This window comes from Phyllobates terribilis, unplaced genomic scaffold, assembly GCF_046119375.1.
Source record: "Phyllobates terribilis strain yellow unplaced genomic scaffold, ASM4611937v1 Scaffold_5__5_contigs__length_657084704, whole genome shotgun sequence".
Lineage (NCBI taxonomy): Eukaryota > Metazoa > Chordata > Amphibia > Anura > Dendrobatidae > Phyllobates > Phyllobates terribilis.
Window position 1 is genome coordinate 76561129 of NW_027362765.1, and position 14602 is coordinate 76575730.

At 45.0% G+C, this 14602-nt stretch overlaps 11 non-coding genes across 11 annotated transcripts; all 11 read right to left on the reverse strand.

Moving 5' to 3' along the window:
* Positions 1 to 762: 762 nt before the first annotated feature.
* LOC141150476 (U2 spliceosomal RNA) lies at positions 763 to 953 on the reverse strand. Its single transcript, XR_012246669.1, has one exon. It is a non-coding gene; the product is annotated as a U2 spliceosomal RNA (small nuclear RNA).
* Positions 954 to 2068: 1115 nt separating this feature from the next.
* LOC141151431 (U2 spliceosomal RNA) lies at positions 2069 to 2259 on the reverse strand. Its single transcript, XR_012247114.1, has one exon. It is a non-coding gene; the product is annotated as a U2 spliceosomal RNA (small nuclear RNA).
* A 1115-nt stretch (positions 2260 to 3374) lies between these two features.
* LOC141150487 (U2 spliceosomal RNA) lies at positions 3375 to 3565 on the reverse strand. Its single transcript, XR_012246677.1, has one exon. It is a non-coding gene; the product is annotated as a U2 spliceosomal RNA (small nuclear RNA).
* A 1115-nt stretch (positions 3566 to 4680) lies between these two features.
* LOC141150498 (U2 spliceosomal RNA) lies at positions 4681 to 4871 on the reverse strand. Its single transcript, XR_012246687.1, has one exon. It is a non-coding gene; the product is annotated as a U2 spliceosomal RNA (small nuclear RNA).
* Positions 4872 to 5986: 1115 nt separating this feature from the next.
* LOC141150509 (U2 spliceosomal RNA) lies at positions 5987 to 6177 on the reverse strand. The gene has a single exon (XR_012246697.1). It is a non-coding gene; the product is annotated as a U2 spliceosomal RNA (small nuclear RNA).
* Positions 6178 to 7292: 1115 nt separating this feature from the next.
* On the reverse strand, positions 7293 to 7483 carry LOC141150521 (U2 spliceosomal RNA). The gene has a single exon (XR_012246703.1). It is a non-coding gene; the product is annotated as a U2 spliceosomal RNA (small nuclear RNA).
* Positions 7484 to 8598: 1115 nt separating this feature from the next.
* On the reverse strand, positions 8599 to 8789 carry LOC141150027 (U2 spliceosomal RNA). Its single transcript, XR_012246300.1, has one exon. It is a non-coding gene; the product is annotated as a U2 spliceosomal RNA (small nuclear RNA).
* A 1115-nt stretch (positions 8790 to 9904) lies between these two features.
* On the reverse strand, positions 9905 to 10095 carry LOC141150532 (U2 spliceosomal RNA). Its single transcript, XR_012246709.1, has one exon. It is a non-coding gene; the product is annotated as a U2 spliceosomal RNA (small nuclear RNA).
* A 1115-nt stretch (positions 10096 to 11210) lies between these two features.
* Positions 11211 to 11401, reverse strand: LOC141150544 (U2 spliceosomal RNA). Its single transcript, XR_012246720.1, has one exon. It is a non-coding gene; the product is annotated as a U2 spliceosomal RNA (small nuclear RNA).
* Positions 11402 to 12516: 1115 nt separating this feature from the next.
* LOC141150555 (U2 spliceosomal RNA) lies at positions 12517 to 12707 on the reverse strand. The gene has a single exon (XR_012246727.1). It is a non-coding gene; the product is annotated as a U2 spliceosomal RNA (small nuclear RNA).
* Positions 12708 to 13822: 1115 nt separating this feature from the next.
* Positions 13823 to 14013, reverse strand: LOC141150566 (U2 spliceosomal RNA). Its single transcript, XR_012246732.1, has one exon. It is a non-coding gene; the product is annotated as a U2 spliceosomal RNA (small nuclear RNA).
* Between the last annotated feature and the right edge of the window lie 589 nt (positions 14014 to 14602).

The following is a 14602-nucleotide window of genomic DNA, read 5'->3' on the forward strand; positions in this document are numbered from 1 at the left end:
AGCAGACTGAAGGTGGCTGCTGCTGTGCACAGGTATATAAAGGCTCAGAGCCTATTATGACACGCGCAGCCAGCGTTCCATTGCCACATTCCATCTACTGCAGGCAGGATACCTGGCTGGCTGAATGTCGCTGAGAAGCTCACAGAGACCGCCATAAGCAACAGTTTAACAGAATGCCACAGACTAATCAACCAAACTTTTTGGGTTGGGTTCTCTTTTATAGTCTGCAGGCATTAAATGAAAGAAGTCAGTGTTCCAGCAGAAGGAGACAACGTTTCAGAAAAGGCATTGTAGCAAACAAAAAAAGAAATTTTAAGCGCAGCAGAGTAACCAGCGCACATACCTGTTAGCTTAGGTGAGTTTAAAAGGCTGCTGTTGATAACAAGGGCATTTGCTAAATAGATGGTGTGTGTGCAACAATATACTGAAAGGTCAATTATATTGTGCAGCTTATCTCACCACCTGTAGTTATTTAGGTGAAAGCTCCAAAATGCTTGCCTAATATGTCTGTTTATCCAAAAGGAAGTAAAAAGGGAGAGCTAGAAAGATAGCATTGCATCACATTACATGGCAATGCAATGCACAGTTGCTGAAGTTGAACCAAAATGAGCTTGTAATCTGGTTCTGCAACTTTGAACATGAAAAATCCAATGAGGAGAAGAAAAGCAAAGCCAAAGAGTCCATCCCAAAATCCGACAAACAAGCAAAATGAACAAAAAACATTGAATTCAATTCTTTCTGATTTTAGAAACTGCATTAAAGAAGGGGTGCACCGGTCCTGGAGATACTGCAATACCAGGTCAATGCGTGGAGTGGACAGAGCAAGCTCTTTTTCCATCTCCCTGTTCTAAAAATCCATTTAATATATGGTCCCCAGATAGGGGACGTATCAGATATTAAACTGATAAGAACAGATACTACACTTGATCTTAGCCAAAAGGCCGAGAAGCGATAACCAGAATTGGTTTCAAACTACGGAGCCACCCAAGGATCCTGAAAAGTCCATTTGTGGAGATGAGCTCCTGGACTCCCGTTAAGAAGACATGTTGTCAACCTCTAGATCCCTTACATGCCTGCACTTTTCGGCTTGCTGCTGCTGCAATCCACGCGTTTTAGATCTGCATAACTCCACCTCTTTAAACACAGCACCTTCACCCCCTGCTGTTCCCACCCGCCTCAACACCGTTGGAAGGGAGGAGAACCAATTAAGGCGGGGGGTGGGGTGGAACGAGCAGCTGTCTACCCTTAGCAGGAGGGCTCCTGATTACATACCTCTCCTGCTGCTGCTGCTGCTGGCTGTCCAGCAGCAGACTGAAGGTGGCTGCTGCTGTGCACAGGTATATAAAGGCTCAGAGCCTATTATGACACGCGCAGCCAGCGTTCCATTGCCACATTCCATCTACTGCAGGCAGGATACCTGGCTGGCTGAATGTCGCTGAGAAGCTCACAGAGACCGCCATAAGTAACAGTTTAACAGAATGCCACAGACTAATCAACCAAACTTTTTGGGCTGGGTTCTCTTTTATAGTCTGCAGGCATTAAATGAAAGAAGTCAGTGTTCCAGCAGAAGGAGACAACGTTTCAGAAAAGGCATTGTAGCAAACCAAAAAAGAAATTTTAAGCGCAGCAGAGTAACCAGCGCACATACCTGTTAGCTCAGGTGAGTTTAAAAGGCTGCTGTTGATAACAAGGGCATTTGCTAAATAGATGGTGTGTGTGCAACAATATACTGAAAGGTCAATTATATTGTGCAGCTTATCTCACCACCTGTAGTTATTTAGGTGAAAGCTCCAAAATGCTTGCCTAATATGTCTGTTTATCCAAAAGGAAGTAAAAAGGGAGAGCTAGAAAGATAGCATTGCATCACATTACATGGCAATGCAATGCACAGTTGCTGAAGTTGAACCAAAATGAGCTTGTAATCTGGCTTCTGCAACTTTGAACATGAAAAATCCAATGAGGAGAAGAAAAGCAATGCCAAAGAGTCCATCCCAAAATCCGACAAACAAGCAAAATGAACAAAAAACATTGAATTCAATTCTTTCTGATTTTAGAAACTGCATTAAAGAAGGGGTGCACCGATCCTGGAGATACTGCAATACCAGGTCAATGCGTGGAGTGGACAGAGCAAGCTCTTTTTCCATCTCCCTGTTCTAAAAATCCATTTAATATATGGTCCCCAGATAGGGGACGTATCAGATATTAAACTGATAAGAACAGATACTACACTTGATCTTAGCCAAAAGGCCGAGAAGCGATAACCAGAATTGGTTTCAAACTACGGAGCCACCCAAGGATCCTGAAAAGTCCATTTGTGGAGATGAGCTCCTGGACTCCCGTTAAGAAGACATGTTGTCAACCTCTAGATCCCTTACATGCCTGCACTTTTCGGCTTGCTGCTGCTGCAATCCACGCGTTTTAGATCTGCATAACTCCACCTCTTTAAACACAGCACCTTCACCCCCTGCTGTTCCCACCCGCCTCAACACCGTTGGAAGGGAGGAGAACCAATTAAGGCGGGGGGTGGGGTGGAACGAGCAGCTGTCTACCCTTAGCAGGAGGGCTCCTGATTACATACCTCTCCTGCTGCTGCTGCTGCTGGCTGTCCAGCAGCAGACTGAAGGTGGCTGCTGCTGTGCACAGGTATATAAAGGCTCAGAGCCTATTATGACACGCGCAGCCAGCGTTCCATTGCCACATTCCATCTACTGCAGGCAGGATACCTGGCTGGCTGAATGTCGCTGAGAAGCTCACAGAGACCGCCATAAGCAACAGTTTAACAGAATGCCACAGACTAATCAACCAAACTTTTTGGGCTGGGTTCTCTTTTATAGTCTGCAGGCATTAAATGAAAGAAGTCAGTGTTCCAGCAGAAGGAGACAATGTTTCAGAAAAGGCATTGTAGCAAACCAAAAAAGAAATTTTAAGCGCAGCAGAGTAACCAGCGCACATACCTGTTAGCTCAGGTGAGTTTAAAAGGCTGCTGTTGATAACAAGGGCATTTGCTAAATAGATGGTGTGTGTGCAACAATATACTGAAAGGTCAATTATATTGTGCAGCTTATCTCACCACCTGTAGTTATTTAGGTGAAAGCTCCAAAATGCTTGCCTAATATGTCTGTTTATCCAAAAGGAAGTAAAAAGGGAGAGCTAGAAAGATAGCATTGCATCACATTACATGGCAATGCAATGCACAGTTGCTGAAGTTGAACCAAAATGAGCTTGTAATCTGGCTTCTGCAACTTTGAACATGAAAAATCCAATGAGGAGAAGAAAAGCAAAGCCAAAGAGTCCATCCCAAAATCCGACAAACAAGCAAAATGAACAAAAAACATTGAATTCAATTCTTTCTGATTTTAGAAACTGCATTAAAGAAGGGGTGCACCGGTCCTGGAGATACTGCAATACCAGGTCAATGCGTGGAGTGGACAGAGCAAGCTCTTTTTCCATCTCCCTGTTCTAAAAATCCATTTAATATATGGTCCCCAGATAGGGGACGTATCAGATATTAAACTGATAAGAACAGATACTACACTTGATCTTAGCCAAAAGGCCGAGAAGCGATAACCAGAATTGGTTTCAAACTACGGAGCCACCCAAGGATCCTGAAAAGTCCATTTGTGGAGATGAGCTCCTGGACTCCCGTTAAGAAGACATGTTGTCAACCTCTAGATCCCTTACATGCCTGCACTTTTCGGCTTGCTGCTGCTGCAATCCACGCGTTTTAGATCTGCATAACTCCACCTCTTTAAACACAGCACCTTCACCCCCTGCTGTTCCCACCCGCCTCAACACCGTTGGAAGGGAGGAGAACCAATTAAGGCGGGGGGTGGGGTGGAACGAGCAGCTGTCTACCCTTAGCAGGAGGGCTCCTGATTACATACCTCTCCTGCTGCTGCTGCTGCTGGCTGTCCAGCAGCAGACTGAAGGTGGCTGCTGCTGTGCACAGGTATATAAAGGCTCAGAGCCTATTATGACACGCGCAGCCAGCGTTCCATTGCCACATTCCATCTACTGCAGGCAGGATACCTGGCTGGCTGAATGTCGCTGAGAAGCTCACAGAGACCGCCATAAGCAACAGTTTAACAGAATGCCACAGACTAATCAACCAAACTTTTTGGGTTGGGTTCTCTTTTATAGTCTGCAGGCATTAAATGAAAGAAGTCAGTGTTCCAGCAGAAGGAGACAACGTTTCAGAAAAGGCATTGTAGCAAACCAAAAAAGAAATTTTAAGCGCAGCAGAGTAACCAGCGCACATACCTGTTAGCTCAGGTGAGTTGAAAAGGCTGCTGTTGATAACAAGGGCATTTGCTAAATAGATGGTGTGTGTGCAACAATATACTGAAAGGTCAATTATATTGTGCAGCTTATCTCACCACCTGTAGTTATTTAGGTGAAAGCTCCAAAATGCTTGCCTAATATGTCTGTTTATCCAAAAGGAAGTAAAAAGGGAGAGCTAGAAAGATAGCATTGCATCACATTACATGGCAATGCAATGCACAGTTGCTGAAGTTGAACCAAAATGAGCTTGTAATCTGGCTTCTGCAACTTTGAACATGAAAAATCCAATGAGGAGAAGAAAAGCAAAGCCAAAGAGTCCATCCCAAAATCCGACAAACAAGCAAAATGAACAAAAAACATTGAATTCAATTCTTTCTGATTTTAGAAACTGCATTAAAGAAGGGGTGCACCGGTCCTGGAGATACTGCAATACCAGGTCAATGCGTGGAGTGGACAGAGCAAGCTCTTTTTCCATCTCCCTGTTCTAAAAATCCATTTAATATATGGTCCCCAGATAGGGGACGTATCAGATATTAAACTGATAAGAACAGATACTACACTTGATCTTAGCCAAAAGGCCGAGAAGCGATAACCAGAATTGGTTTCAAACTACGGAGCCACCCAAGGATCCTGAAAAGTCCATTTGTGGAGATGAGCTCCTGGACTCCCGTTAAGAAGACATGTTGTCAACCTCTAGATCCCTTACATGCCTGCACTTTTCGGCTTGCTGCTGCTGCAATCCACGCGTTTTAGATCTGCATAACTCCACCTCTTTAAACACAGCACCTTCACCCCCTGCTGTTCCCACCCGCCTCAACACCGTTGGAAGGGAGGAGAACCAATTAAGGCGGGGGGTGGGGTGGAACGAGCAGCTGTCTACCCTTAGCAGGAGGGCTCCTGATTACATACCTCTCCTGCTGCTGCTGCTGCTGGCTGTCCAGCAGCAGACTGAAGGTGGCTGCTGCTGTGCACAGGTATATAAAGGCTCAGAGCCTATTATGACACGCGCAGCCAGCGTTCCATTGCCACATTCCATCTACTGCAGGCAGGATACCTGGCTGGCTGAATGTCGCTGAGAAGCTCACAGAGACCGCCATAAGCAACAGTTTAACAGAATGCCACAGACTAATCAACCAAACTTTTTGGGTTGGGTTCTCTTTTATAGTCTGCAGGCATTAAATGAAAGAAGTCAGTGTTCCAGCAGAAGGAGACAACGTTTCAGAAAAGGCATTGTAGCAAACCAAAAAAGAAATTTTAAGCGCAGCAGAGTAACCAGCGCACATACCTGTTAGCTCAGGTGAGTTTAAAAGGCTGCTGTTGATAACAAGGGCATTTGCTAAATAGATGGTGTGTGTGCAACAATATACTGAAAGGTCAATTATATTGTGCAGCTTATCTCACCACCTGTAGTTATTTAGGTGAAAGCTCCAAAATGCTTGCCTAATATGTCTGTTTATCCAAAAGGAAGTAAAAAGGGAGAGCTAGAAAGATAGCATTGCATCACATTACATGGCAATGCAATGCACAGTTGCTGAAGTTGAACCAAAATGAGCTTGTAATCTGGCTTCTGCAACTTTGAACATGAAAAATCCAATGAGGAGAAGAAAAGCAAAGCCAAAGAGTCCATCCCAAAATCCGACAAACAAGCAAAATGAACAAAAAACATTGAATTCAATTCTTTCTGATTTTAGAAACTGCATTAAAGAAGGGGTGCACCGGTCCTGGAGATACTGCAATACCAGGTCAATGCGTGGAGTGGACAGAGCAAGCTCTTTTTCCATCTCCCTGTTCTAAAAATCCATTTAATATATGGTCCCCAGATAGGGGACGTATCAGATATTAAACTGATAAGAACAGATACTACACTTGATCTTAGCCAAAAGGCCGAGAAGCGATAACCAGAATTGGTTTCAAACTACGGAGCCACCCAAGGATCCTGAAAAGTCCATTTGTGGAGATGAGCTCCTGGACTCCCGTTAAGAAGACATGTTGTCAACCTCTAGATCCCTTACATGCCTGCACTTTTCGGCTTGCTGCTGCTGCAATCCACGCGTTTTAGATCTGCATAACTCCACCTCTTTAAACACAGCACCTTCACCCCCTGCTGTTCCCACCCGCCTCAACACCGTTGGAAGGGAGGAGAACCAATTAAGGCGGGGGGTGGGGTGGAACGAGCAGCTGTCTACCCTTAGCAGGAGGGCTCCTGATTACATACCTCTCCTGCTGCTGCTGCTGCTGGCTGTCCAGCAGCAGACTGAAGGTGGCTGCTGCTGTGCACAGGTATATAAAGGCTCAGAGCCTATTATGACACGCGCAGCCAGCGTTCCATTGCCACATTCCATCTACTGCAGGCAGGATACCTGGCTGGCTGAATGTCGCTGAGAAGCTCACAGAGACCGCCATAAGCAACAGTTTAACAGAATGCCACAGACTAATCAACCAAACTTTTTGGGTTGGGTTCTCTTTTATAGTCTGCAGGCATTAAATGAAAGAAGTCAGTGTTCCAGCAGAAGGAGACAACGTTTCAGAAAAGGCATTGTAGCAAACCAAAAAAGAAATTTTAAGCGCAGCAGAGTAACCAGCGCACATACCTGTTAGCTCAGGTGAGTTTAAAAGGCTGCTGTTGATAACAAGGGCATTTGCTAAATAGATGGTGTGTGTGCAACAATATACTGAAAGGTCAATTATATTGTGCAGCTTATCTCACCACCTGTAGTTATTTAGGTGAAAGCTCCAAAATGCTTGCCTAATATGTCTGTTTATCCAAAAGGAAGTAAAAAGGGAGAGCTAGAAAGATAGCATTGCATCACATTACATGGCAATGCAATGCACAGTTGCTGAAGTTGAACCAAAATGAGCTTGTAATCTGGCTTCTGCAACTTTGAACATGAAAAATCCAATGAGGAGAAGAAAAGCAAAGCCAAAGAGTCCATCCCAAAATCCGACAAACAAGCAAAATGAACAAAAAACATTGAATTCAATTCTTTCTGATTTTAGAAACTGCATTAAAGAAGGGGTGCACCGGTCCTGGAGATACTGCAATACCAGGTCAATGCGTGGAGTGGACAGAGCAAGCTCTTTTTCCATCTCCCTGTTCTAAAAATCCATTTAATATATGGTCCCCAGATAGGGGACGTATCAGATATTAAACTGATAAGAACAGATACTACACTTGATCTTAGCCAAAAGGCCGAGAAGCGATAACCAGAATTGGTTTCAAACTACGGAGCCACCCAAGGATCCTGAAAAGTCCATTTGTGGAGATGAGCTCCTGGACTCCCGTTAAGAAGACATGTTGTCAACCTCTAGATCCCTTACATGCCTGCACTTTTCGGCTTGCTGCTGCTGCAATCCACGCGTTTTAGATCTGCATAACTCCACCTCTTTAAACACAGCACCTTCACCCCCTGCTGTTCCCACCCGCCTCAACACCGTTGGAAGGGAGGAGAACCAATTAAGGCGGGGGGTGGGGTGGAACGAGCAGCTGTCTACCCTTAGCAGGAGGGCTCCTGATTACATACCTCTCCTGCTGCTGCTGCTGCTGGCTGTCCAGCAGCAGACTGAAGGTGGCTGCTGCTGTGCACAGGTATATAAAGGCTCAGAGCCTATTATGACACGCGCAGCCAGCGTTCCATTGCCACATTCCATCTACTGCAGGCAGGATACCTGGCTGGCTGAATGTCGCTGAGAAGCTCACAGAGACCGCCATAAGCAACAGTTTAACAGAATGCCACAGACTAATCAACCAAACTTTTTGGGTTGGGTTCTCTTTTATAGTCTGCAGGCATTAAATGAAAGAAGTCAGTGTTCCAGCAGAAGGAGACAACGTTTCAGAAAAGGCATTGTAGCAAACCAAAAAAGAAATTTTAAGCGCAGCAGAGTAACCAGCGCACATACCTGTTAGCTCAGGTGAGTTTAAAAGGCTGCTGTTGATAACAAGGGCATTTGCTAAATAGATGGTGTGTGTGCAACAATATACTGAAAGGTAAATTATATTGTGCAGCTTATCTCACCACCTGTAGTTATTTAGGTGAAAGCTCCAAAATGCTTGCCTAATATGTCTGTTTATCCAAAAGGAAGTAAAAAGGGAGAGCTAGAAAGATAGCATTGCATCACATTACATGGCAATGCAATGCACAGTTGCTGAAGTTGAACCAAAATGAGCTTGTAATCTGGCTTCTGCAACTTTGAACATGAAAAATCCAATGAGGAGAAGAAAAGCAAAGCCAAAGAGTCCATCCCAAAATCCGACAAACAAGCAAAATGAACAAAAAACATTGAATTCAATTCTTTCTGATTTTAGAAACTGCATTAAAGAAGGGGTGCACCGGTCCTGGAGATACTGCAATACCAGGTCAATGCGTGGAGTGGACAGAGCAAGCTCTTTTTCCATCTCCCTGTTCTAAAAATCCATTTAATATATGGTCCCCAGATAGGGGACGTATCAGATATTAAACTGATCAGAACAGATACTACACTTGATCTTAGCCAAAAGGCCGAGAAGCGATAACCAGAATTGGTTTCAAACTACGGAGCCACCCAAGGATCCTGAAAAGTCCATTTGTGGAGATGAGCTCCTGGACTCCCGTTAAGAAGACATGTTGTCAACCTCTAGATCCCTTACATGCCTGCACTTTTCGGCTTGCTGCTGCTGCAATCCACGCGTTTTAGATCTGCATAACTCCACCTCTTTAAACACAGCACCTTCACCCCCTGCTGTTCCCACCCGCCTCAACACCGTTGGAAGGGAGGAGAACCAATTAAGGCGGGGGGTGGGGTGGAACGAGCAGCTGTCTACCCTTAGCAGGAGGGCTCCTGATTACATACCTCTCTTGCTGCTGCTGCTGCTGGCTGTCCAGCAGCAGACTGAAGGTGGCTGCTGCTGTGCACAGGTATATAAAGGCTCAGAGCCTATTATGACACGCGCAGCCAGCGTTCCATTGCCACATTCCATCTACTGCAGGCAGGATACCTGGCTGGCTGAATGTCGCTGAGAAGCTCACAGAGACCGCCATAAGCAACAGTTTAACAGAATGCCACAGACTAATCAACCAAACTTTTTGGGTTGGGTTCTCTTTTATAGTCTGCAGGCATTAAATGAAAGAAGTCAGTGTTCCAGCAGAAGGAGACAACGTTTCAGAAAAGGCATTGTAGCAAACCAAAAAAGAAATTTTAAGCGCAGCAGAGTAACCAGCGCACATACCTGTTAGCTCAGGTGAGTTTAAAAGGCTGCTGTTGATAACAAGGGCATTTGCTAAATAGATGGTGTGTGTGCAACAATATACTGAAAGGTCAATTATATTGTGCAGCTTATCTCACCGCCTGTAGTTATTTAGGCGAAAGCTCCAAAATGTTTGCCTAATATGTCTGTTTATCCAAAAGGAAGTAAAAAGGGAGAGCTAGAAAGATAGCATTGCATCACATTACATGGCAATGCAATGCACAGTTGCTGAAGTTGAACCAAAATGAGCTTGTAATCTGGCTTCTGCAACTTTGAACATGAAAAATCCAATGAGGAGAAGAAAAGCAAAGCCAAAGAGTCCATCCCAAAATCCGACAAACAAGCAAAATGAACAAAAAACATTGAATTCAATTCTTTCTGATTTTAGAAACTGCATTAAAGAAGGGGTGCACCGGTCCTGGAGATACTGCAATACCAGGTCAATGCGTGGAGTGGACAGAGCAAGCTCTTTTTCCATCTCCCTGTTCTAAAAATCCATTTAATATATGGTCCCCAGATAGGGGACGTATCAGATATTAAACTGATAAGAACAGATACTACACTTGATCTTAGCCAAAAGGCCGAGAAGCGATAACCAGAATTGGTTTCAAACTACGGAGCCACCCAAGGATCCTGAAAAGTCCATTTGTGGAGATGAGCTCCTGGACTCCCGTTAAGAAGACATGTTGTCAACCTCTAGATCCCTTACATGCCTGCACTTTTCGGCTTGCTGCTGCTGCAATCCACGCGTTTTAGATCTGCATAACTCCACCTCTTTAAACACAGCACCTTCACCCCCTGCTGTTCCCACCCGCCTCAACACCGTTGGAAGGGAGGAGAACCAATTAAGGCGGGGGGTGGGGTGGAACGAGCAGCTGTCTACCCTTAGCAGGAGGGCTCCTGATTACATACCTCTCCTGCTGCTGCTGCTGCTGGCTGTCCAGCAGCAGACTGAAGGTGGCTGCTGCTGTGCACAGGTATATAAAGGCTCAGAGCCTATTATGACACGCGCAGCCAGCGTTCCATTGCCACATTCCATCTACTGCAGGCAGGATACCTGGCTGGCTGAATGTCGCTGAGAAGCTCACAGAGACCGCCATAAGCAACAGTTTAACAGAATGCCACAGACTAATCAACCAAACTTTTTGGGTTGGGTTCTCTTTTATAGTCTGCAGGCATTAAATGAAAGAAGTCAGTGTTCCAGCAGAAGGAGACAACGTTTCAGAAAAGGCATTGTAGCAAACCAAAAAAGAAATTTTAAGCGCAGCAGAGTAACCAGCGCACATACCTGTTAGCTCAGGTGAGTTTAAAAGGCTGCTGTTGATAACAAGGGCATTTGCTAAATAGATGGTGTGTGTGCAACAATATACTGAAAGGTCAATTATATTGTGCAGCTTATCTCACCGCCTGTAGTTATTTAGGTGAAAGCTCCAAAATGCTTGCCTAATATGTCTGTTTATCCAAAAGGAAGTAAAAAGGGAGAGCTAGAAAGATAGCATTGCATCACATTACATGGCAATGCAATGCACAGTTGCTGAAGTTGAACCAAAATGAGCTTGTAATCTGGCTTCTGCAACTTTGAACATGAAAAATCCAATGAGGAGAAGAAAAGCAAAGCCAAAGAGTCCATCCCAAAATCCGACAAACAAGCAAAATGAACAAAAAACATTGAATTCAATTCTTTCTGATTTTAGAAACTGCATTAAAGAAGGGGTGCACCGGTCCTGGAGATACTGCAATACCAGGTCAATGCGTGGAGTGGACAGAGCAAGCTCTTTTTCCATCTCCCTGTTCTAAAAATCCATTTAATATATGGTCCCCAGATAGGGGACGTATCAGATATTAAACTGATAAGAACAGATACTACACTTGATCTTAGCCAAAAGGCCGAGAAGCGATAACCAGAATTGGTTTCAAACTACGGAGCCACCCAAGGATCCTGAAAAGTCCATTTGTGGAGATGAGCTCCTGGACTCCCGTTAAGAAGACATGTTGTCAACCTCTAGATCCCTTACATGCCTGCACTTTTCGGCTTGCTGCTGCTGCAATCCACGCGTTTTAGATCTGCATAACTCCACCTCTTTAAACACAGCACCTTCACCCCCTGCTGTTCCCACCCGCCTCAACACCGTTGGAAGGGAGGAGAACCAATTAAGGCGGGGGGTGGGGTGGAACGAGCAGCTGTCTACCCTTAGCAGGAGGGCTCCTGATTACATACCTCTCCTGCTGCTGCTGCTGCTGGCTGTCCAGCAGCAGACTGAAGGTGGCTGCTGCTGTGCACAGGTATATAAAGGCTCAGAGCCTATTATGACACGCGCAGCCAGCGTTCCATTGCCACATTCCATCTACTGCAGGCAGGATACCTGGCTGGCTGAATGTCGCTGAGAAGCTCACAGAGACCGCCATAAGCAACAGTTTAACAGAATGCCACAGACTAATCAACCAAACTTTTTGGGTTGGGTTCTCTTTTATAGTCTGCAGGCATTAAATGAAAGAAGTCAGTGTTCCAGCAGAAGGAGACAACGTTTCAGAAAAGGCATTGTAGCAAACCAAAAAAGAAATTTTAAGCGCAGCAGAGTAACCAGCGCACATACCTGTTAGCTCAGGTGAGTTTAAAAGGCTGCTGTTGATAACAAGGGCATTTGCTAAATAGATGGTGTGTGTGCAACAATATACTGAAAGGTCAATTATATTGTGCAGCTTATCTCACCACCTGTAGTTATTTAGGTGAAAGCTCCAAAATGCTTGCCTAATATGTCTGTTTATCCAAAAGGAAGTAAAAAGGGAGAGCTAGAAAGATAGCATTGCATCACATTACATGGCAATGCAATGCACAGTTGCTGAAGTTGAACCAAAATGAGCTTGTAATCTGGCTTCTGCAACTTTGAACATGAAAAATCCAATGAGGAGAAGAAAAGCAAAGCCAAAGAGTCCATCCCAAAATCCGACAAACAAGCAAAATGAACAAAAAACATTGAATTCAATTCTTTCTGATTTTAGAAACTGCATTAAAGAAGGGGTGCACCGGTCCTGGAGATACTGCAATACCAGGTCAATGCGTGGAGTGGACAGAGCAAGCTCTTTTTCCATCTCCCTGTTCTAAAAATCCATTTAATATATGGTCCCCAGATAGGGGACGTATCAGATATTAAACTGATAAGAACAGATACTACACTTGATCTTAGCCAAAAGGCCGAGAAGCGATAACCAGAATTGGTTTCAAACTACGGAGCCACCCAAGGATCCTGAAAAGTCCATTTGTGGAGATGAGCTCCTGGACTCCCGTTAAGAAGACATGTTGTCAACCTCTAGATCCCTTACATGCCTGCACTTTTCGGCTTGCTGCTGCTGCAATCCACGCGTTTTAGATCTGCATAACTCCACCTCTTTAAACACAGCACCTTCACCCCCTGCTGTTCCCACCCGCCTCAACACCGTTGGAAGGGAGGAGAACCAATTAAGGCGGGGGGTGGGGTGGAACGAGCAGCTGTCTACCCTTAGCAGGAGGGTTCCTGATTACATACCTCTCCTGCTGCTGCTGCTGCTGGCTGTCCAGCAGCAGACTGAAGGTGGCTGCTGCTGTGCACAGGTATATAAAGGCTCAGAGCCTATTATGACACGCGCAGCCAGCGTTCCATTGCCACATTCCATCTACTGCAGGCAGGATACCTGGCTGGCTGAATGTCGCTGAGAAGCTCACAGAGACCGCCATAAGCAACAGTTTAACAGAATGCCACAGACTAATCAACCAAACTTTTTGGGTTGGGTTCTCTTTTATAGTCTGCAGGCATTAAATGAAAGAAGTCAGTGTTCCAGCAGAAGGAGACAACGTTTCAGAAAAGGCATTGTAGCAAACCAAAAAAGAAATTTTAAGCGCAGCAGAGTAACCAGCGCACATACCTGTTAGCTCAGGTGAGTTTAAAAGGCTGCTGTTGATAACAAGGGCATTTGCTAAATAGATGGTGTGTGTGCAACAATATACTGAAAGGTCAATTATATTGTGCAGCTTATCTCACCACCTGTAGTTATTTAGGTGAAAGCTCCAAAATGCTTGCCTAATATGTCTGTTTATCCAAAAGGAAGTAAAAAGGGAGAGCTAGAAAGATAGCATTGCATCACATTACATGGCAATGCAATGCACAGTTGCTGAAGTTGAACCAAAATGAGCTTGTAATCTGGCTTCTGCAACTTTGAACATGAAAAATCCAATGAGGAGAAGAAAAGCAAAGCCAAAGAGTCCATCCCAAAATCCGACAAACAAGCAAAATGAACAAAAAACATTGAATTCAATTCTTTCTGATTTTAGAAACTGCATTAAAGAAGGGGTGCACCGGTCCTGGAGATACTGCAATACCAGGTCAATGCGTGGAGTGGACAGAGCAAGCTCTTTTTCCATCTCCCTGTTCTAAAAATCCATTTAATATATGGTCCCCAGATAGGGGACGTATCAGATATTAAACTGATAAGAACAGATACTACACTTGATCTTAGCCAAAAGGCCGAGAAGCGATAACCAGAATTGGTTTCAAACTACGGAGCCACCCAAGGATCCTGAAAAGTCCATTTGTGGAGATGAGCTCCTGGACTCCCGTTAAGAAGACATGTTGTCAACCTCTAGATCCCTTACATGCCTGCACTTTTCGGCTTGCTGCTGCTGCAATCCACGCGTTTTAGATCTGCATAACTCCACCTCTTTAAACACAGCACCTTCACCCCCTGCTGTTCCCACCCGCCTCAACACCGTTGGAAGGGAGGAGAACCAATTAAGGCGGGGGGTGGGGTGGAACGAGCAGCTGTCTACCCTTAGCAGGAGGGCTCCTGATTACATACCTCTCCTGCTGCTGCTGCTGCTGGCTGTCCAGCAGCAGACTGAAGGTGGCTGCTGCTGTGCACAGGTATATAAAGGCTCAGAGCCTATTATGACACGCGCAGCCAGCGTTCCATTGCCACATTCCATCTACTGCAGGCAGGATACCTGGCTGGCTGAATGTCGCTGAGAAGCTCACAGAGACCGCCATAAGCAACAGTTTAACAGAATGCCACAGACTAATCAACCAAACTTTTTGGGTTGGGTTCTCTTTTATAGTCTGCAGGCATTAA